This window comes from Sarcophilus harrisii, chromosome 2 (assembly GCF_902635505.1).
Source record: "Sarcophilus harrisii chromosome 2, mSarHar1.11, whole genome shotgun sequence".
Lineage (NCBI taxonomy): Eukaryota > Metazoa > Chordata > Mammalia > Dasyuromorphia > Dasyuridae > Sarcophilus > Sarcophilus harrisii.
Window position 1 is genome coordinate 54,513,561 of NC_045427.1, and position 22,470 is coordinate 54,536,030.

The following is a 22,470-nucleotide window of genomic DNA, read 5'->3' on the forward strand; positions in this document are numbered from 1 at the left end:
GGTCCTAAATTATCCCCTGTTCTTCCTCTGAGGCCCAGTTCTTCTGTTAGTTCACCAATTATATTATCTATGTTCAGCTTTGTCTTTTTCTAGAGGCCCTAGGTAAAGGAGGAGAAAGGGGGGAACAAGATCTTTTTACTTAATTACTACAAGCAAAAAGCATCAAGTATTTGTTTATTTACAGCTACCATGTGTGTGTTGCTGTATTAGGGGCTGGGGATATCGAAGCAAAAACATGAAAGCCAGTGTCCTCAAGGAATTTACATTTTATTAGAAAAGATAACATGTCCACATGAAGAGTTTCCTAAAAGTCTTTGGAGTTTTTCATTTTCATATTTTTGGAACATCCCATAAGTATGTCCAAAAGAAATACAAGGTTTTTTTTTTTTTTTTTTTTTTTTTTTTTTTTTTTTTTTTTTTTGGTGGGAGAAGATTTTAAGGGTTAAGTGAGGAATATCTTCCAAGGGTGGACAGCCTAGTAGAAGGAACCGGAACTGGAATGTTGTATGTAAAGATGGGAAAGGCAATCAGAGGGTCCATGGAGGAAAATGTTCTATAATAAGCTTGTAAAGGTAGGCTTGAAACAATTTCTGAAGGACTTTAGGTGTCAAACAGAAATTTGTACTTGATCCTAGAGATTAAATAGGGAGCCATTGGAGTTGAGGAGTGACATGACTGGGTGAAAGATGGATTGGAGAGGGGCGAGAATGGAGGCTGAGAGATCAGTTATAAGGCTACTGCAGTGATTCAAACTAATAATGATATGCATTTGAAGCAGGTGCAGAGAGAATGAGAAATTGGGACTGGAGCAACAGGAGTGTTGAGAAACGAAGAGGGAGGGGGAGGTGATAATCAGATATTTGGGGCTATTTTGAGCTTTGAGTCACAGTCATTTTGAAATACTAGTAGTGCAATACTAGAGATCAGGAGAGATAATGGCTGGCCATATGTGATCTGAATAGACATGATAATGCATAGATACTGAAGAGATCAGAAAAAGATATTATAGAGAAGAGGACCAAGGACAAGAGTTTTGGGTTGTACAAGTAAGAGGCAGGATGAAGATACAGCAGAGTGAAAAGAGAATCAGGTAGGCAGGAGGGGACACTATCTTAATATGGGGGCTAAGCTGTTAGAAGTGGATATGAATGTAGACAGCTTTTTCTAGGTAGCTGGTTAAGAAAGGGAGCAGGTATGAAAGGATTGGGTAGGGCATTTGTAAGTATGATTGAAGATCTTATCATGTTTATACATATCAGGAAATGAATGATAGGCATTTAAGGGCTTGCCATGTGCCATGAGCTGCCAGCTGTCTAGAATATAAATACAAATTGAAACAGTTCTCTCAAACTCTTAGCTTTACTTATTTTTGAGATCATCCGGGCTCACAATCTTGACCTTGGCTTTGCTTCTTCCTTGACTTGACCAAATTTTTAGTCCTTTCTCAAGTCCAGAATTCCCCCTCCTACTCTCTGAGCTGAGGATCTTGCTTTATATTTAATTTTTTGGCAAATGGTCTTTTGCCAAGAGTTCCCTCTTCTTCCATCCTTCTCATCTGACATCACTTGGATGCCCTTTGCCAGTCTCCATTCCCTTACATTAGAGGAAGCCCCTATCCTGCCCAAGGTTCACCCTCTGTGCAAGTGACCCCATTCTATGCAGTCTGCTCTAGCAGGTTGTTGCTTCTCCCTCTGCAATTCTCATGTTCAGTTTTCCCCTGTTGACTGGCTTTTTCCTTGCTGCCTATAAACACACCCATGCCTTCCCTGTCATCAAAGCACTCATCCTTGATTCATCCATCTCTGACAGCTATCCTCCCATCTCTTTTCTTCCTGTCATGGCTAGACTCAGAAAACCATCCTTAGTTTCCTTCCATCTTCCTTTTTTAAAACAAAGCAATACAAAAAAAGCTTGGCTTGTAGTTTTACCACTGAATGGAAACTACCAGCTCCAGAATTTAACAGGGATCTCTGAATGATCAAATCCATTGGACTTGATCCACTTCTCATCCTTGATTTCTTTGCAACCTTTAAGACTGTTGGTAATCATTAGTTCTAGATACTTATTTCTAAGCTTTGGGGACATTGCCTTGATATTCCTGCTTACCTGTCCAACTGCTGTTTCCTTTGCTGGAACTTTGTCAGTTGTGCCTAATAACTGGGAGACCCCTGGTGATATCTTTTTAAACTTCTATGAAGTTTTGTTTGGTGATCTTTCCATAGATTTAATTATTCTTTCTGAACTACTGCGGTAGCCTTCTGGTTGATCTTCCTGCTTCTCTCCATTCGAGTGCATTCTCCACTCATGTATCAAGTTATGTTTTCAAACATCAAACTCCTGCCTCTTGCCCAGTGCCTTCCTATTGCATCCAAGAGCAAATAGAAAATCCTCCATTTGGCTTCTCTTAAAAAAATTTATTTAATACACATTATGATTCATGTTGGGAGAGAAATATCAGAACAAGAGGGAAAAACCATGGGAGAGAAAAAAAGTGAACATAACATGCTGATTTACATTCACTCTCCATAGTTCTTTGGATGCAGATAACATTTTGGGGGGGGTTGCTCTGGATCACCAAACTGCTGAGAACCAAGTCTTTCATAGTTGATCATTACATAATCTTGCTGTTATTGTGTATAGTGTAATCCTGTTCTGCTTGTTTCACTCAGCATCAGTTCATGTAAATCTTTCCAGACCTTATCAGCTTGTTCATTGTTTCTTATAGGACAATAATAATCCATTATTTTCATATATCACAACCTGTTCAGCCATTCCCCAACTGAGGGTATCCACTCCTTTTCCAGTTCTTTGCCATCACTGAGCTGCTACCAACATTTTTGCATATGTAAGTCTTCCTATCCTTAGTTCTAGTATGTCCACTCTGAAATCATTTCCTTTAACCAGTCTATATCTCATGTGCAATTGTTTTGCATATTATCCCTTCCATTAGCTTCTTGAAAGTGGGGACATTTTTTCTTCCTTTCTTTTTATCTTGTGGGACATAACACCGTGCCTGGAAGAGTAGGTGCTTAATAAACACTTATTGACTTTACTTCCTCACATAAAACGAGCATCCAAATCTTCTCCACCAGGAATCAAATCTCAGGACTAGCATCCTGGTTCAGGTCTTCCATCACTTCTCACCTGAACTACTTCCAAAGCCTCCTCATTGGGCACTCTTTCCCACTCCTCAGACCAGTCAGTCAATCCTCCACACAACTGCTCATGATTTTCCTAAAGTTCAAGTGTGACACTGCCACTACTGGCAAATCAATGCCATTCATTAATTTTCTATTGCCTCTGTAGTCAGATATCAATTCTGGCTTTTAAAGCTTTTCACAAGCTGTCACCAACCTTTCTTGAACTCTATAAAGTCCATACAAGGCACTATCCTCTCTCCAGGTCTTTGTCCAATTATTCCTGTACATATCTCATCTGTACAGTTTTCTGCAAATTGTTTTTTTTTTTTTTTTTTTTTTTTTTTTTAGAAAGGATCTTTGAGATCTTACAATTTATTCTCTTAGGTTTCCTCTTTGGGAAACATTTGCTCTAAGATAACCTTACCCTTACAGAACAGAGTCTGATCCTTTGCCTCTGAACCATTGCTCCTTTCTTCCATTCTTCTATCAAAGAGTAAGTATAGCCTCACTAACAATTAAGCAGAGATGTCCAAAAGTAGAATGGGATTCTGCAAATTGTTGATTGCAAACTCCTTAAGGGCACTTCCTAAGGGTTTGCTGACCTGACTTGACAATGCTGTTCCTTTTCTCTGTGCCTTTGTGTTGGCCCTCTCCCATATCTGGAATGCCCTTTCTCCTTCTCCTTACGCCTGATTTCCTTCAAGTTCTCTTCTCTATGAACATTTCGCTAACCACCATGCACATTTGCTTATGTTAACTCCTTGAGAGGAATTGTTTATTTTTTTCATTCTAAACACAGTGCCCTGAGACATTTAAGCATTTTATAAATGCTTGTTGGTTGATAATTAGAGAATCTACTAGTGTGTGGTTGTGTGTGGGTAGCCCTGTAGAGGATTTTGGTCTGAGAAATCCTAGGAATCATAGGGCACTATGATTTTTTTTTAATAGTCTTGACTTAATTACTTGTCTGTTTTTAAAAAGCATTTACACACTATATAAATGTTATTCTCTTCTGAAGGGATGCAGAGATTCCAACTGCAGGATGATGGGGTGAGAAGCAGAAGCATCTGTCCCTAAAGTGAATTCTAAAATTGATCAGATTAACCCACACCTTGTCTCAAACTCTGGGCCCATATATTAATAATACATGTTATCATGTGTCAGGTGCTGTGCTAAGTGCTTTATAATTATTATGTCATTTGATCTTCATAACAATCCTGGGATAAGTACTATTACTATCTCCTTATTACAGATAAGGAAACTGAGGCATACAAAAGTAAAGTGAGTGGTCCAGCATCACACAGCTAATGACTGAGACCATATTTGAATTCAGGTTTTCCTGACTACAAGGTGAGTGTTCTTTCACTGTGCCCCTCAGCATAGACAATACAGTTCAAGAAATCATAAAAGAAAATTGCCTATATATTTTAGAACTATTTACAAGTATATATATATATATATATATCTCAAAACCAAAATCCAGAGCGCCCAGATCAAAGAAAAAATACTTCAAGTAGCCAGAAGTAAATAATTCAAGTACCAAGTAGCCAAAGTCAGGATTCGTACATGATTTAACAGCCCCCACTATAATAGATTAGAGAAGTTGTAATGCAACATTCCAGAAGCAAAGCATAGAGGCTTAAAACCAAGAATAACTTACTGAAGTGGGAAAAAATAATCCTCAAGGTGAAAAATTGGTCAAATGAACACTCCCAGAGGAGGAAATAAAAGAGTTAATAATATAAAAGAAGCCTTGAAGGCAATCTTTGTTGTCTAACCCACACCCATCAATTGGAATGGGGACACTAATGGTAACTTCAAGCCAAAGCAAGCAATTACTGTCAAGGATAAAATTGATGTAATTTGGAAGTGTCATTTAAAATAAAAAGCAAATGTTTAATTTTTGTAGATCGTATAGAAAGCAAGGGCAAGAAACTGCAGGGAGTCTAAAAAATTAAGTAACAAGATGCAGCTCCAACCCTAATAACATCTTATCAAACCTAATTTCCTTTTATAATCTTTTTTATTCACATACTATTTTGCATTATACCTATTTCTGTCTCTCTATTAAACTGCAAACTCCCTGAGGAGAGGGATACACTACGCCTTCTGTGTCAAGCACAGAAGACCCTCAACCTGGCAAACAGGTCATAAATGTTTGTCAAACTTATTGTTAGGTCGCTTTAGTCAAGTCTGACAGAAAACTGTACGGGAATTGGGAGTCAGAAAACTTGGATTCTAATCCCAGCTCCCTTTCTTATAGGTCCTTTAACTGGGCTCATGTCTAAGCCTCAATTTTTCTTCTCTGTAATTGAGAATAAGGATCCTTTGTAATCAATCACACATCAGGAGCTTAAATTAAAGGCACGGTTAAAGCACTGGAGATATAAAGAGGTAAAAGACTCTCTTGACTTTTAAGAAGCTTACAATCCTAATGGAGAGACAAGAGCAAGCCATAGATAGACAGGATAAATAGGACATAAAAGAAGAAAAGCACTCAAATTAAGGATTAGGGAAGTCTTTCTGCAGAAGGTGGGATTTTTAGCTGGGACTTCTAAGGAAATGGGAGATCAGTAATTCTGTGCAGAGGAAGAAGAGCATTCAGGCACGGATTTTCCAGGGAAAATTTCCAGGACCAAGAGATGGGATGTCTCGTAACAACCAGGAGGACGATGCCGCTAGTTCAGAGTATAAAATGCCTGGTAATTGCGTTTGAGAAGACTGCAAAGGTGGGAATAGATCCCTCAGGTTCTGAAGAATTCACGAGGTTTAGGATATGGGGACAGTTCTGCACCTTTGAAGAAAAATACTTTGCTCACTTTTAGTACAGTTGGCGTCCTTCGTAATCTCGTTTGTTAAGGCCTTTAAAAACATCATTGTGAGAATGGGATGTAGGCTTCACCATTCGGAATCGGGTCAGAAATAAAGACCGACCTGAACAATGACCAAAAAAAGGTAGGAAGCTCTCATCCAGTCATGCGCTTGGTGCAAGTGACCCAGAAACGCTGCGCAGATGTGCGTGTGATTAATGGCTGGCGCAGCGAATTACTGGGAAATAATGGGGAAATGAAGAAAAGCTTCAGCCTGCTTCGTTCTGCCCATTTTCTGAGATAACAATTAGTCATTAATGGTACGCAAGGCATTGCAAAGCGCCTCGGCTATAGCATTTAGCGGGGTTTTAGAAGTTGCGGATTATTCGTGATGAGGCAGTTTCCAACTTGCGGATTCAGATTCTGTTCACTTAGCTAAAAAACGTAAGCCTCCGCAGCACGCGGAGCCCCGCAGAGCCCCGCAGAGCCCCGCAGAGCCCCCCGCAGAGCGAAGGCGCGGGCAGGACGGACAAGGGGCACGCAGCAAACGCGAACGCGTCCGCCGGACCCCGTGCCAGCCCCGCCCACAGCTTGGTTTTTGAATCCTCTCTTCCCGGGCTGCATCTCTAAGCACCGCGAGACCTTTCCCTCCTTCCGGGACTCACGCACAAGACGGTGCGCTCTGGGCGGGGCCAGACGGCTGCCGCTCGCTCAGCCCGCTGTTTCCCAGCTTCCCCGGTCGTGCCGTGCGTCTCGCGAGACTTGGTAGTAAACACTTTCTCCCTACTCCCCCACCCCCCATGGAGGGCAGAGGTGTGTGCGCCGTCGCCGCCTCCGCCGCTGCAGCCGTTCCGTTACCCCCGGGTCGGGGGCACGGTGCTTAAAGGGGCCGCTCAGCCGCCGGCCAGGGAAGCAGGTACGTCCGACTTCCCGGGCTCCGGAGCCCAGGGCCTCCCGGCGGCGCCGCCTCCGGGGCTCCCGCGGCTGAGGCCCGCGTGGTCCCGGCTGGAGCGGCCCGTACCGGGGGCTCGGGGGAGGGGCGGCCGGGAAGGACTTCCCCCTCCGTCAGGGCGGGCGGTAGGGCCAGGAGTGCGGAGGGGTGAGGGGAGGCTCCGAGCGTGGTCAGGGTCTCCGCCGCGGTCCGGCCGCGGGAACCGGACAAGCATCCTGCTTTGGGCGGCCTCGCCTTTCTCCTCCGCAAAATGGGAACGTAACGGTGCCTGCCTTCCAGCGCTGTGGGGAAGATGAAGGCAGAGGCTGGGAGGCGCGCGCCGAGCCCCAGTGCCCGTGGATGCGGGTTTCCTCAGGCCGGCGGTTATCGTTGTACCGTCGTTCACCGCTGTTCTCCCGCCGCTGTGTGGCCGGGGCTGGGCCCCTACCCCCTCTGAGGGGCCCGGAAAGGGGCTGCTCACAGCCTGGGGGGGAGGGGGTCCCGGGGGAGGGCACGGCCACGCTCGGGCCGAGCCGGAAGCCGGAGTTCTCGCCCGACCTCTTGCGGGCTCTGGGAAGGTCTGGGTTTGCCGCCTGCGGCACCCCTCGCTTGTCGGGCGGGTCGCGCCACCCCGGCGTGCCTCAGTTTCCTCCCCTGTAAAATGGCGCCTCCTTCCCAGCGTGGTGTGGCGGACAGCGCCTCTGACAACGCAAAGGGCTTTGCGCGCTACCCTCGCTGTCTGCCGCGGCCGCAGCGCACGCGCGGGGCGCCCCGCTCCGGCTGTCCCTGCTCCCTCGGCCGGGGGCTGCCCCTGCTCCCTCGGCCGGGGGCTGCCCCTGCTCCCTCGGCCGGGGGCTGCCCCTGCTCCCTCGGCCGGGGGCTGCCCCCGGCCACTGAATGCGGCCCGCCGGGGGCTGGTGGCGCTGCAGCGGCTTTCCTCGGGCCTTCACGAGCCTCCCCAGCCGTCCCCCGCCCGCAGCTTCTCAGCGCGCTTCCCCTTGGAGGCGGGGCATCGAGAGAGCGAGGGGTCCTGAGCGAGGGCCGCGGGGGTTGGGGGCGAGCCGCTATCCTTGTGTCTGGGGGCAGCTGAAGCGGCTTTGTCGCAGACTCTTCTTCCTTTGGAGCCGCCTGAGAGGCCGGTGCGGGCTTGGGACGTGTGTGTGCGCGCGCGCATGTTAAACTCTAGGTGCAGAACCCTGGCTCTGGGGAGGCAGAGTTTGGGTATAACTCAGGCATTACAGAGGGGAAAGGCGACGTGCTCTTGGAGCGCATCAGTTATGCGGGAAACAGGATCTCAGTTGAATGTTGAGGCGCGAATAAGAATTCTCTTCATTTTCCCCTATGGCGCCTAGTATAGAGTGTAGCCCACAGTAGGGTCTTTTAACTAGTCCCCCCACCCCCAGGCAGTTGGGGTTAAGTGCCTTGCCCAGGGTCACACAGCGAGGAAGTGTTAAGTGTCCCAGGCAGAGTTGATCCCGGAGCTTCCCGACTTCAGGACTGGCGCTCTACGTACTGCGCCAACTAGCTGCCCGGCCCCGGTCTGCTGCTCCTGCTTTGGTAACCGAAAGTCAGGTGGTGAGTGCTCTGGAGAAGCACCCCCGAAGTCTGGAGCCTGGTGCTCAGGTGGGTTTTGATGAAAGGATCATCAGTCAGTAAATAGGGAGCCCTGATTAAGTGCCAGAACCAAACTTAGCTCAGTGTACGGCAAGACGCAAAAACTGTCCTTAAGTTGAAGGAGTTAACGGTCTTATGAGGGAGACAACCTGCAGTGTATATGCTAGAGAATGAGGAAATAATTAGCAGAGGGAAGGTGTCCTAAAGAAGGTAGGTTTTAGTTGGGACTGAAAGGAAACCTGGAAGGTCAGGAGTTTGAGGGGGGAGAGTGTTTCAGGCATGGGGGACATCCAGAGAGAATATCTAAAGCAAGCAGATGGAGAGTTTTGCCCTCCAGGCCAGTGCCATTAGATTGCAGAAGAGGCTTTGGGACAGGGCTAGATCCTGAGGGTCCTTGAAAGCCAAGCAGAGCATTTTATACTTGCTCCTGGAGTCAAGAGGCAGCTGCTGAGGATCATTCACTTGAGTGGCTGAGGAGGATGGATTGCAGAGGGAAGAGATATGAGGCAGGTAGGCGTCCCAGCAGCCGTAGTTCCGTGTGTGGCGATGAGACCCACACTGGCAAGGTGGCAGTCAGAGGATGTTGTCATTTTCTACAAGAGTAGGGAGGGTTTGGGGGAAAATAACAAGTTCTGTTTTAGACATGTTTGGTTTAAGATGTCTTTCAGACATCTACTAATACAGACTTTAGGCTCATAAATGTGGAGTAAGAACAGCAAACTCTGACCCTTGACCTTAGGGGAAAAAACAAAAGTGATAATTGTAGGTGTGTTATCTGTTGGGTGGTGGTATCAGATTTTAAGAGTGATTTCAGTTGTACTCTGTTCTTTATTATTTAACATAGTAGCTGTCTTTTCTATGAATATTTTTTAGTTCTTCGTTTTTTTTTTTTCAGATTCAAAATGAGATCTTGGGGTTTTAAAATCTAGTTGGACTTAAATGTGGTGTGTTAGGTTACTATATCTACATTTAATTTCTACTTTAGTAAAGACAGGTTGGAAGCAAAGTGGATAGAGGTGCTAGTCATCACGAAGTCTATCTTTCTGAATTCAGATTTAGCTTTAGCTTTTGACTGGATGACCTTAACTTGGTTAAGTGATTGGAGAAACATGACCGACACAATACAATAGAACTTCTTGAAGCTGATTCTCAGATGTGTTTTGATGAAACAATCAGTAAATATGAAGCCCTGATTACATTCCAGAACCAAACTAAGACCAGTGTACAGCAAGAGGCAAAAAACTGTCCTTAAGCTGAAGGAGTTAAGTTTTACGAGGGAGACAACATGCAATGTATATGCTAGACAACAAGCAAACTCTATGCTAGAGAATGAAGGAATAATTAGCAGAGGGAAGGCTTCCTAAAGAAGGTAGGATTTTAGTTGGAACTGAAAAGAAATCCAAATCACTTAACTTGGTTTGCCTCAATTTTGCATTTTTAAAATGAGCTGGTGAAGGAAATGGCAACCCGCTCCAGTATCTCTTCTAAGAAGATTAATGAAGAGTCAGACTTGACTAAAGTGACCTAACAATAAGTTTGACAAACATTTATGACCTGTTTGCCAGGTTGAGGCTGTGCTTGACACAGAAGGCGTAGTGTATCCCTCTCCTCAGAGAGTTTGCAGTTTAATAGGGAGACAGAAATAGGTATAATGCAAAATAGTATGTGAATAAAAAAGAGATTATAAAAGAAAATTAGGTTTGATAAGATGTTATTAGGGTTGGAGCTGCATCTTGTTACTTAATTTTTTAGACTCCCTGCAGTTTCTTGCCCTTGCTTTCTATATGATCTACAAAAATTAAACATTTGCTTTTTATTTTAAATGACACTTCCAAATTACATCAATTTTATCCTTGACAGTAATTGCTTGCTTTGGCTTGAAGTTACCATTAGTGTCCCCATTCCAATTGATGGGTGTGGGTTAGACAACAAAGATTGCCTTCAAGGCTTCTTTTATATTATTAACTCTTCTATTTCCTCCTCTGGGAGTGTTCATTTGATCAATTTTTCACCTTGAGGATTATTTTTTTCCCACTTCAGTAAGTTATTCTTGGTTTTAAGCCTCTATGCTTTGCTTCTGGAATGTTGCATTACAACTTCTCTAATCTATTATAGTGGGGGCTATTAAATCATGTATGAATCCTGACTTTGGCTACTTGGTACTTGAATTATTTACTTCTGGCTACTTGAAGTATTTTTTCTTTAATCTGGACGCTCTGGATTTTGGTTTTGATATATATACTTGTAAGTTTTCAATTTGGGATTTCTTTCAGGAAGAGGTGACATGACAAAAAGATTCTTTCTGTTTCTACTTTACCTTATAGTTCTAAAATATATAGACAATTTTCTTGTATGATTTCTTGAACTGTATTGTCTATGCTGAGGGGCACAGTGAAAGAACACTCACCTTGTAGTCAGGAAAATTTGAATTCAAATATGGTCTTAGTCATTAACTGTGTGATGCTGGACCACTCACTTACCTTTGTTTGCCTCAGTTTCTTTATGTGTAATAAGGAGATAGTAATAGTACTTATCCCAAGATTGTTATGAAGATCAAATGACATAATAATTATAAAGCACTTAGCACAGTACCTGACACACGATAACATATATTATTAAGTTGGAGGCTTTTATTTTTTTAATCATTGCTTTCAGGTAGTCCAACAACTCTTAAATCATTTTTCCTTAATAGGTTTTTTTCTAGTTCCTTACATTTTTGTCTATTTTTTCCTCCCTCAGGCTTTTGAGTTTATTATTTGTTTTTTCAAGGCTTCTATTTGGTCCACTAAGTTTTCTAGGAGTTTGTTGTTTAGGCCAGGTTTTTTACTTCTTATGTCAAGTTATTAATTCCTTTTCTAAATTCGTTGTACCTTATTCCTTGAATATTCTCACTTAATTTATGGAAACATTTTAGAATTTTTAAGAAATATTTTTGCATTGTTTCTTCCAGGAATTTTGTTTTAACATGTAACTAAACTTATATTTTTCTTTGAGACTTTGCTTGTAGATATTTTGGAATAGTTGTCCTGAATTTGTTTTCGCTGTTATCATTATAGCCCATGGTGTAATTTTTCTTCAAGTATTGAGCATTGTATTATTCCAGGATCTCAGGGACAGCTTAGCTCAGCTCAGGCTGGGGACCTATAAGTTTCAGTGCTTTCAGAGTGGTGTAATTCAGAAGAAAGGTCTGATCACTCCTTCTCTTCTCTGAGCTCTGCAAATTTCGGTTTTGGCCTGAGCATCACACTTACAGGCATGCCCTTTTGAAATTCCAGTAGATTGCTGCTGGACTCAGCCATTGTCAGCCAGCTGGAAAGCTCCATGAGTTTAGTGTGATAGGTATTGTGGGCTTCCCTTTGGTTTGGAATTCCTGTGGTGGTTATTCTTCTCCAGGCTTCAAACCGGTCTGGAAGCTGGACGTGAGACCCTGATCTGTGTGATCTGTTCTTAATCACACAGCTGCTGCTAGCTTCTGGAACTTGTTCCTTGCTTGGTGCTAATATTTGTAAATTCATATCATCCAACTTGTACTGTTCTCTTACTGCATAGAGAAAATCCTTTTATTTTTCCTTAATTGATTTCCTTTCTCCATAGAATCTCTTCCAAATTTTCTCTTTTCAAGACTCCCACATCTTTACTTTCTCTCTTAGCTGAGGACCATTGACGTTGGGGATCCCATGTTAAAAACCCCTGACCTAGATTATTGCAGTTGGCTTTCTAATTGTTTTGCCTTGCCCTCCCTCTTATTCCAGGACACCTTCTGTAATGCTGCCAAAATAATTTTCCTTCATTGGAATCTTATTATCATGTCATCCCCTATTCAGTAAATCTCAGTGGCTCTGTATTACCTGTTGGATCGTTATGTACGAGATTGATTTAGCTTTTCAAGCTCTTTGGGATTTGGCCCCATTTATTTGTCCTTTGTACATAATTCCCCTTCCTACACCCAGACAGACCTCCTCTCAACCCTGGCTGTAGCTCCCCCATGCCTAGAATGCACTCTATCCTCATCCTCATAGAATTTCTCTCTTTTCTTTAAGACAACTCAAATACCCTCCTGACAAAGTTCTTTCCTCACATGAGCTTCTTTGTAGTTGACTACTTTGATACAAATAAATACAATATTTATATTCCTTCTTTCTGCACTTATAAATGTATCTTCCCTCTTAGAGTTGAAGCATCTTGAGAGTTAGCATTGCTTTATTCTTTATATATTTATTAGTTGTGTGAGAATAAGATGATTTTTAAGTTTTAGCCTAGTTATGATTGGTGTTATATTTTAAGCATGCGATGATTTTTATATATTAATAGTTTACACAATTTAAAAAAAAATCAAAAGAATTATCCCCCAAACTATCTGGCTTCTGCTTCTCAGCCTAAAAAAAAATCTCAGTAAGATCTTCTTTATCCATCATGAAGTAGAACATCTCATTGATGAGCATTTTGAAGTATGTTACCTCTACTTCACTAAATTCCCTTCTTGAATAATTTTCTTAAAGTGGGAATTTTTAAGCTCATTAATATTAAATTATGACCAGAAGTTTACATTCCTGGCTGTACTCTTTTGCTGTGCCAACTTTAAATCCTTTTTTCATTTCTCTTTTAAATCTGGGGAAGCTAAGACAAATGTTTGTTCAGGAGTGAATGCGTGAATGGAAAAGAATGTATTAAGCCCTATGGGGCCACTACTGTGCTATTTAATTTGTGACATCTTAATAATCCATGTTTACCCATATAACTATACTAGTGATATTTCTGCTATGAGGATAGTATTATGTAGAGAAATAAAACTTCTAAAAGAAGAGCTTAGATCTGGTAATATCTTCCCCCCCTCTGAGGCAATTGGGGTAAGTGATTGGCCCAGGGTCACACAGGTAGGAAGTGTTAAGAGTCTGAGGCCACATTTGAGCTCAGATCCTCCTGATTTCAGAGCTGGTGCTCTTATTGATCAGTTTTGGTGAACAAGTGATTGCATATTCACCAACTCCCATTAAAGAGAATAGCTAAAAGTTTACAGGTTTCGTTTACACACATATGAGACATAACCTCAGAAGGAGTATAATTTCTAATAAATAGTTTGTTAAAAACTTTGTGGTATACTGGTAATTTAAAGTTATGTCCTATATGTAGTCATCATTTTCTCTTAAATATGTAATATTTAAAGTGATGTGATTTGGTGTAGTGTCTTTATTCCCTATAAAGATATATCTCTAATTTTATAACATTAATGTTATAATAAAAAGACAAATTTTGATTTCTAGGAATTTGCTTTTCAGTCTAATTTTGTAGAGCCCAAACTAGTCTTTAAATTATTTGTTGTATACAAAAATATTGATAATGGCTCTTTTTACTAGAATTGGCAATTTAGGGGCATCAGGGAATAGTTGATTATGGTATCCATATGTAATGTATTATTACATCATAAGAGATGATAAAAAGGATGAATTCAGAAAAACTTGGGAAGACTTGTGGGAACTGATACAATGTGAAGTGAGCAGAACCAAGGAAACAGTTTATACAATAATAAGATAAAGTAAAATTATCGAAAGACTTCAGAATTCTGATTTGAAATTCAGTGACTATAATTCTAGAGGACTATTGTTTAAATGTATTCCCCACCTTGTAACAGGGGGCTGAGGGACTTAAAGTGCAGAATAAGACTTAACATTTTTATAATGATAATGTAAAATTTTGTTTTGCTTGATTATGCATATTTACTATAAGGACTTTATTTTATTTTTCAGTCTTGCCAAAGGGAGAGGAAGGAAGAAAGAAATAGACAGGAAGGCCAGAAAGGGCCTCCTAATTCAATTTCTTCTCCTCCTTCCCTCCCTCCCTTCCTTCCTTCCTTCCTTCCTTCCTTTCTTCCTTTCTTCCTTCCTTCCTTTCCTCCTTCCTCCCTTCCTCCCTTCCTCCCTTTCTCCCTTTTTATTTTACAGTGTGCATGGACAGGAACATTTTGTTTGGTATAATACTAAGTTTGGAATACCAAAAAAAAAAAAAAATTAAAACCAAAGAACACATTATTGAAGAGTTTATAGAAGGTAACTTTAATCATTTGTTTCTCCTTACATTAAATATTTCATGAATCTGAGATTTCATCTGTACAGATTTATATACTTCTTTCCTCTAAACAAATTGGCAGCTCTTCTACACCTTAGTAAATGGTCTGAATCTCTTGGGCAACAAAACTCAACATTGATTGGGATTAAAATGTAATTGGAAATGTTTAATAGAATGAAAATGCAATGCAGCATGATGTTAATTTGTATTTTTCTGAGACAGTGTCTGGCCTACAGGGATCTATTTCTATGTGAATTTGATAACTACTGGATTTTTAATTACAAAAAGAATAATTACCATTCTATAGCTCTGTAAGATTTTTCAGAACACTTTAAATATATCTCATTTGATCTTCACAACAACCTTATAAAGTATTGGTCTCCTTTTACAAATGAGTAAATTTTAAGGCCAAGTAAGATAGACATGATTTGCCATGACATTTTTGTTTCTAAGGATCTGTTTAAATATCTTTATCTATTGATTTTTGTGCACAAATTGTTCCCTTACCAGGGATCTGTTTTGTAGAATTTTTTAAACCACCTTATGGAATTATTTCCAGTGCTTGATTTCTAATTGTTCTTTACTCCCATTTGACTCAAAGAATTAGACCAATCCATTTTTGATGGCTTTCTCAAAATAAGACGTTTCTTAATTCTCGACCTCCCCCATTGTACATTTTTCCCCCTGAAAGGGTATACAATTCTTGTCTCTTCGCGTTCTTATTTTGGCCTTGGGTAACCACAAAAACCTAAGTTCCTATTCTCATCTCCCAATAATTATGGGCCATGACATCATTGATATCCCAGCACAAGTAAGGCTTCAGTGAACTTTCCTAGACCATTATCAGATTCAACCAATCTGAGCAAAAAGGAAAACACTTCCTGGTGCTTAATTTCCAAAAGGAACCACAGGTTCTTTATATTTTTAGTTAATCTCTTTCTGTATAGGAATCAGAAACCCACAACATGCTTTTCTCTTACTTTAGAGACAGTTGGGACAGGCTAGCAAGGGGTGTAGCAGATGTAGTATCTTGGGACTTGGAATGCTGCTGTCTCCAGGGCTTTTTCTGCTTATACAGATGAGTTTCCCTACCTCCTTAATTTGGAGAGCAGTGGTTATTTATTTGGCAAGGCAGTCAGGGTTAAGTGACTTGGCCAGGATCATACAGCTAGTATCAAGTGTCTTAAGATTGGATTTGAACTCAGCTCCTTACTTAGGGCTAGTGTTCTTTCCACTGTGACACCTAGCTACCCCTAGCACTGGTTATTTAAGAATTTTTCTTTTCTTTCTTTTTTCTTTTTTCTCTTTTCTTTTCTTTTCTTTTCTTTTCTTTTTTTCTTTTCCTTTCTTTTCTTTTCTTTTTTTTTTTTTTTTTTTTTTTGATTGCTGCATCCTTTCTTTTCCTTTTAATGTCCTTTTCTTAGTCCTCATCCTTCTGGACCTTTCTGTAGGCTTTGACACTATAGCTATCAGAGGGGCTAGCATTGGACAGATTGACAGGCCACCAAGCTCCTGTTGCTGCCCAAACCAGATTAAAATATAATTGGGGATTTTTTTGTAGTGGCAAGAAATTGGAAACTGAGTGGATGCCCATTAGTTGGAGAATGGCTGAATAAATTATGGTATATGAGTGTTATGGAATATTATTGTTCTGTAAGAAACGATCAGCAGGATAATTTCAGAGAGTTCTGGAGAGACTTAAGTGAACTGATGTCGAGTGAAATGAGCAGGACCAGGAGATCATTATACCCGGAAACAAGAAGATTATACAGTGATCAACTCTGATGGAAGTGGCTTTGATTGAGGCCAGCTCCAATGATCTTGTGATGAAGAGAGCCATCTGCACCCAGAGAGAGGACTGTGAGAACTGGGTGTGGATCAAAACATAGCATTCTCATTCTCTCTATTGTTGTTTGCTTGCATTTTGTTTTTTTTCTCATTTTTTTTTTTCCTTTTTGATCTAATTTTTCAGGTGCAGCAGGGTAATTGTATAAATGTGCATACATATATTAGATTTAACGATATATTTTAACATGTTTAACAAATATTGGATTAATTGCCATCTAGGGAGGGGATGGGGGTAAGGAAGGAAATTTGGAACACAAGGTTTTACAAGGGTCAGTGTTGAAAAATTATCCATGCATATGTTTTTTAAAAAAAGTTTTAATAAAAAGTGTATTGACACAACAAAAAAATATAATTTGGAAATATTTAACAAAATAAATATCATTGAACTTTTTAGTAGGTGGTTTTCTAAGTCGGTATACCATGCAAGGATCCTTAGTTACAATTTAGTGCTTGTTTCTGTCTGAATTTTTAACATCTCTCTTAAATGTCATCTGTTGGCCTCTTCTCCTTGATACTCTCTTCTTGCCCTGATTGTATGTCTCTAATCTATCTTGGTTTTCTTCCTCCGGACTGCCTGGCCTCTCCTCCTCAGCCTCCTTTGCTGGATCTTTGTCCCAATCACTGCTGCTAATCCCAGGGTCCCACAGAGCTCTCTTATGGTTCATGGCTTCAGCTTCTAGACTGCTCCACCTGGGGATCCCATCAGCTCTGGTGGGTTCAGTTTTTGTGTTTGTGTTGATGATTCAGATCTATTCCAACATCCCTAAGCATTCTCATGACCTCTGCTTTCACGTTTCCATCACAAATGCTGTTGGACATCTAGAATTGAATGTCCCTCAGATATCTTAACCACATCATGTCCAAAACTGCACTCTTTATCTTCCCCTTCCTCCTTAACTTCCCTATCACTGTCCAAGGGTACCACCGTTCTCCTCCTCACCCAGGCATTCAAGCTTAGCTCTCATCCCCTGCTTCCCAGGCCAGTCTGTTGACCAGATCCTTTTGATTTTACATCCTCACCCCCTCACTACTGGTTGGTCTTCCTGATTCTTGTCTCTTTCCACCTCAGTGCAGTCTTTGCTCATTTGATTGATCACCCACAGGTGTGAACATGTCCTTCCCTACTCCACCAATGACTCCCCATTACCTCCATGATCAGAGATAAAGTCCTCTCTTTACTTTTCACAGACCTTCCTAACCTAGTCCCATCCTCATTTTCCAGTCTTCCTACATAACAGTCCCCTTCACATGCTGTGATCTCTGCTGTTCCTTGTACAAGACTCCCTATCTCTCAGGTCACTGATTGTCCTTCCTGCCTGGAAAGCTTCACTTCGTTATCTCTGGGCTTCCTTCAGCTGCCTACTCAAACCCCAACTTGTGTACCAAGCCTGTCCCAGTCTCTCTCAGGGCTGGTGTCTTCCCTTGATTGTTGATTGTCATTTTATCCCATCAGTACCCTGTCCACACCTCTGTTTCAGGGTGAGCTCTGAGAGCTGGACCTGTGCTTTTCCCAGGTTTGTATCCCCAGGGCTCAGCACAGTGTAGGTGCTTTCTGATTTTTTTCCTTCTCTTTGGAGTAGAAGACTGTCACACTCTTCTCTTGTGTTACAAGAGATCATCAGCCAGTACTCTTTGTGTGTGTTCTTGGGATGGTCTTCCAATTTTGTCTCGTCCTGAATTCATTCTGAATGCTTTCTTTTAAACTTTTTGTTTCTCTTTTTAATGATTTTTGAAATTTCCTACTGTTGTCTTCTGATCTTGATGAGAGAATCCACAGGATTCTCCCTTCTGATAATGTTGGTTCGTGTTGTATTATTTGCTGTAGTATTTATTCAAGTTTTGCTTTCTTTTCGAGGCTTTGTGCATTTTATCTTCTGTCTTTATCTTTCTGTTGCCTACATGCTCATAAGCATGGTTTTTATTCTGGCTTTCTCTTTTTATCTTGCCTTTGGGTTTCCTTACTTTCTTGACTTTCTTGACCTTCTTTTCCACTGTCCTGAGAGGTTTTAGGGGTCACTGGGCTGCCTTGAATAAATTCTTTTTATTTTTTTATTATAATAACTTTTTATTGACAGAACCCATGCCAGAATAATTTTTTACAACATTATCCCTTGCACCCAATTCTGTTCCAATTTTTCACCTCTCCCTCCACCCCCTCTCCTAGATGGCAAGCAGTCCTATATATGTTGAATATGTCGCAGTATATCCTAGATACAATATATGTGTGCAGAACCAAACAGTTCTCTTGTTGCACAGGAAGAATTGGATTCAGAAGGTAAAAATAATCTGAGAAGAAAAACAAAAATGCAAACAGTTTACATTCATTTCCCAGTGTTCTTTCTTTGGGTGTAGTTGCTTCTGTCCATCCTTGATCATTTGAAACTGAATTAGGTCTCTTTGTCAAAGAAATCCACTTCCATCAGAGTACATCTTCATACACTATCATTGTTGACGGATACAATGATCTCCTGGTTCTGCTCATTTCACTCAGCATCAGTTCATGTAAGTCTCACCAATCCTCTCTGTATTCATCCTGCTGGTCATTTCTTACAGAACAATAATATTCCATAACATTCATATACCACAATTTACCCAACCATTCTCCAATTGATGGGCATCCATTCATTTTCCAGTTTCTAGCCACTACAAACAGGGCTGCCACAAACATTTTGGCACATACAGGTCCCTTTCCCTTCTTTAGTATCTCTTTGGGGTATAAGCCCAGTAGTAGCACTGCTGGGTCAAAGGGTATGCACAGTTTGATAACTTTTTGGGGATAATTCCAGATTGCTCTCCAGAATGGTTGGGTTTGTTCACAACTCCACCAACAATGCATCAGTGCCCCAGTTTTCCCGCATCCCCTCCAACATTTGTCGTTTTTTTCCTGTCATCTTATCCAGTTTGACAGGTGTGTAGTGGTATCTCAGAGTTGTCTTATTTGCATTTCTCTGATTAATAGTGATTTGGAACACTCTTTCATATGAGTGGTAATAGTTTCAATTTCATCATCTGAAAATTGTCTGTTCATATCCTTTGACCATTTATCAATTGGAGAATGGCTTGGTTTCTTATAAATTAGAGTCAATTCTCTATATATTTTGGAAATGAGACTTTCATCAGAATCTTTAACTGTGAAGATGTTTTCCCAGTTAGTTGCTTCTCTTCTAATTATAATCTTGTTTGCATTAGTTTTGTTTGTACAAAAGCTTTTTAATTTGATGTAATAAAAATTTTCTATTTTGTGATCAATAATGGTCTCTAGTTCGTCTTTGGTTACAAATTTCTTCCTCCTCCACAGGTCTGAGAGATAAACTATCCTGTGTTCCTCTAATTTATTTATAATCTCGTTCTTTATGCCTAAATCATGGACCCATTTTGATCTTATCTTGGTGTACGGTGTTAAGTGTGGATCCATGCTTAATTTCTGCCATACTAGTTTCCAGTTATCCCAGCAGTTTTTGTCAAATAATGAATTCTTATCCCAAAAGTTGGGATCTTTGGGTTTGTCATACACTAGATTGCTATAGTTGATTATTCTTCTTGTGAACCTAACCTGTTCCATTGATCAACTAATCTATTTCTTAGCCAATACCAAACGGTTTTGGTGACTGCTGCTTTATAATATAGTTTTAGATCAGGTACAGCTAGGTCACCTTGAATAAATTCTTGAGGGAAGTGGGAGATGATTATCCATAGGGATGTCCAGTTCTTTTTCCATTATGCTTCATGCTCTGTTTGACTTTGAACAACTGTGTAACTAACTTTGGTTTGCTCATAGGGTAGGTCTTTTGCCCTCCCCCAAACCTTTCCTTCCCTTCTTAATCTTTCATATCTGGATGGGATAATTAGCTGCTGTTACTTTAAGATTAGGAAAGTTTGGGTAAAGGGAGGTAGGAGGGATCCTTGCCCTGAAATCTGAGTTGCACGGAGTTGGTTTGGTATAGGAATGCTAAGTAAGAGATATTACATTATTGTCAAAGAATTCTCTTTTTCTCCCTCTCTCTCCCTTCTCTTTCCCTCCTTCCTTTTCCTTCTTCCCCTTTTCCTCCCCTTGTGTCTCTGTCTCTCTCTTTCTCTTCTCCTTTTCACAATCAAATCCCCTTCCTTGTCTCCAGTTCACGTCCCATCCTTATCATTCCACCTTCTGACCCCATTATTCAGTTTAAATTATTTTCTCCAAGTTCAGGAAAGATCTCTTAATACATAAACCCAGGGTCCCCTCCTCCCATCCCCAGGCACTGTCCATTTGGACCTAAGGGATCCATGCTGGAGGAGCAACCACATCTTCCTTTTATCATTTCCCTACCTCCAATCCCCCTTGGGTCTGTGGGGCTGGAAGACTAGCATGGCTGTTCACAGAACTTGACAGGAATATTAGCTAATTCCTCTGGGGAGGGGGAAGACTACTAGGCCTTCCTATCTGGACAGCTCCCTACCTAAAGTCCTTTGAATCTTATCTTCTTTACTACTATGATGCCCTTCAGACCCTCTAGTACTGCTGCTATCTGAGTGCTGACGCACCATAAGGACTCCAGCCTTTTCTAGATTCCATATAATGCTGCATTAACTTCCCCACTTGTTTGTTCTATCATTCATTTATTCAGTAATTATTTAGTTAAGTACACCTACTGTATGCAATGCTATAGGCACTGGGGAGATGCAAATATAATTAAGCCATGGTACCTTCCCTTATGGAACTAACTAGCATTCTACTTTCTTTCCCCACAGGAGTAATTGTTCTTTTACATTTCTGTGCCATCTCTGCCATGAGAAATGATCTTGGTCATGGCTCCAAGCTGTTTTTTCATATCGTTTCTGAAACCAAACTCATTCCTGTGTATAGCAGTTTTAAGCAGGTTGAATTTTTGGTGGTTTATTGGGAGTTACCACCAGTGGGCCTTGGATAGATTTTGAAATAAACCAAGTTTACCTTATTGTCCTCAATTAACTTTCTGAGCTCCTACCTCTTTAATTTCTTGTCCTTGGTTTTCAGACTTAGAAATGAAGTACTGTGGTTGTTAGAACCAGTTACTTTGGTGCCCTAAATTGGCCTCTCTCGATTAGGGCTTTGGTCTCTGAAATTGCCCTTCTCCTACTCTTCATAGCTATTGTTAGGTATCTGTACAGTCTGATTAAAGTAGTTTATACTGTAGTGTAGATAATTTGAAAGAGTGCCAAAATTCAGAGGATCTGGAATCTGTGATTTAGGGCAGGGGCCTTAAGCTAAGAAGTTAAGTGAAAATGAAATGAAAAATTTGAAGTTTGAAGTGACATAAAAATGAGAAGTTTGCCCTGTTAATTCAAAACACATTTATTAACCACCTACAGCATCTACTTATTAAGCCACCTATGTGGCCTTGAACTTTAAAAAGAGGAGCTTTTTCATCTTTAATGGATCACTGGTAATTATGGAAGAGGATTCTGAGCAAGAAGACTTGTTTTTTTGACTTTGTCTCTTCACAGCTCTTCAGAAGGAAGAAGAGAGAATGGAAGAAAAAGGGGAAAAGAGAGGAAGGAAGAGAGAAGGAAAGGCTTACCTTAGTCTGTGCCAGGAGCAGGACTCAGCAATTTTTCTGCACCACGTCTATATTTAGATTCTGCTTAGATTGGACTAGATCAGTAGATGTAAAACTCAAGGCTCATATTGAGAAGGAACCATAAATTAACATCATCTATGTTATATTGTATTTTATTTATTTTTTAAACATTTGGGAGTTAAAGTAACACTGTATTGAAAGGTATTGTACTGTGCTCAGAAATCATCTTATTGCTCTTTCAACTTTTCCATGTCCTGTCATTTTACATTTGCCAGTGAGGTTGAAAGTTTGATGATCTCTGTGATTCCTTCCAGCATTTTATGTTTTACAATATTTTATAATTTTAGGTTTGTAGTTTCAAGGGCTTTTTTCCTCAACTAGGTATTTTCTCTACCTTTAAGGTATATTGTTACCAGGTAGAAGTAGATATCTTTAGTTCATTTCCATGATCTCAGATGCAGACCACAACCAATTTCTAGTATTGTTTTATTTTTCATTTCAAAAAGTAAAATTTCCCCTCTTTCCCA

At 40.8% G+C, this 22,470-nt stretch overlaps 1 protein-coding gene across 1 annotated transcript in view; it reads left to right on the forward strand.

Moving 5' to 3' along the window:
• The first annotated feature begins 6,750 nt into the window (after window positions 1-6,750).
• MBTPS1 (membrane bound transcription factor peptidase, site 1) overlaps window positions 6,751-22,470 on the forward strand; it is a 64,663-nt gene continuing 48,943 nt past the window's right edge. Inside the window, exon 1 of the mRNA XM_003758445.4 lies at window positions 6,751-6,866. The gene's annotated coding sequence lies outside the window, so the exon portion shown is untranslated. The remainder of the gene's footprint in view (window positions 6,867-22,470) is intronic.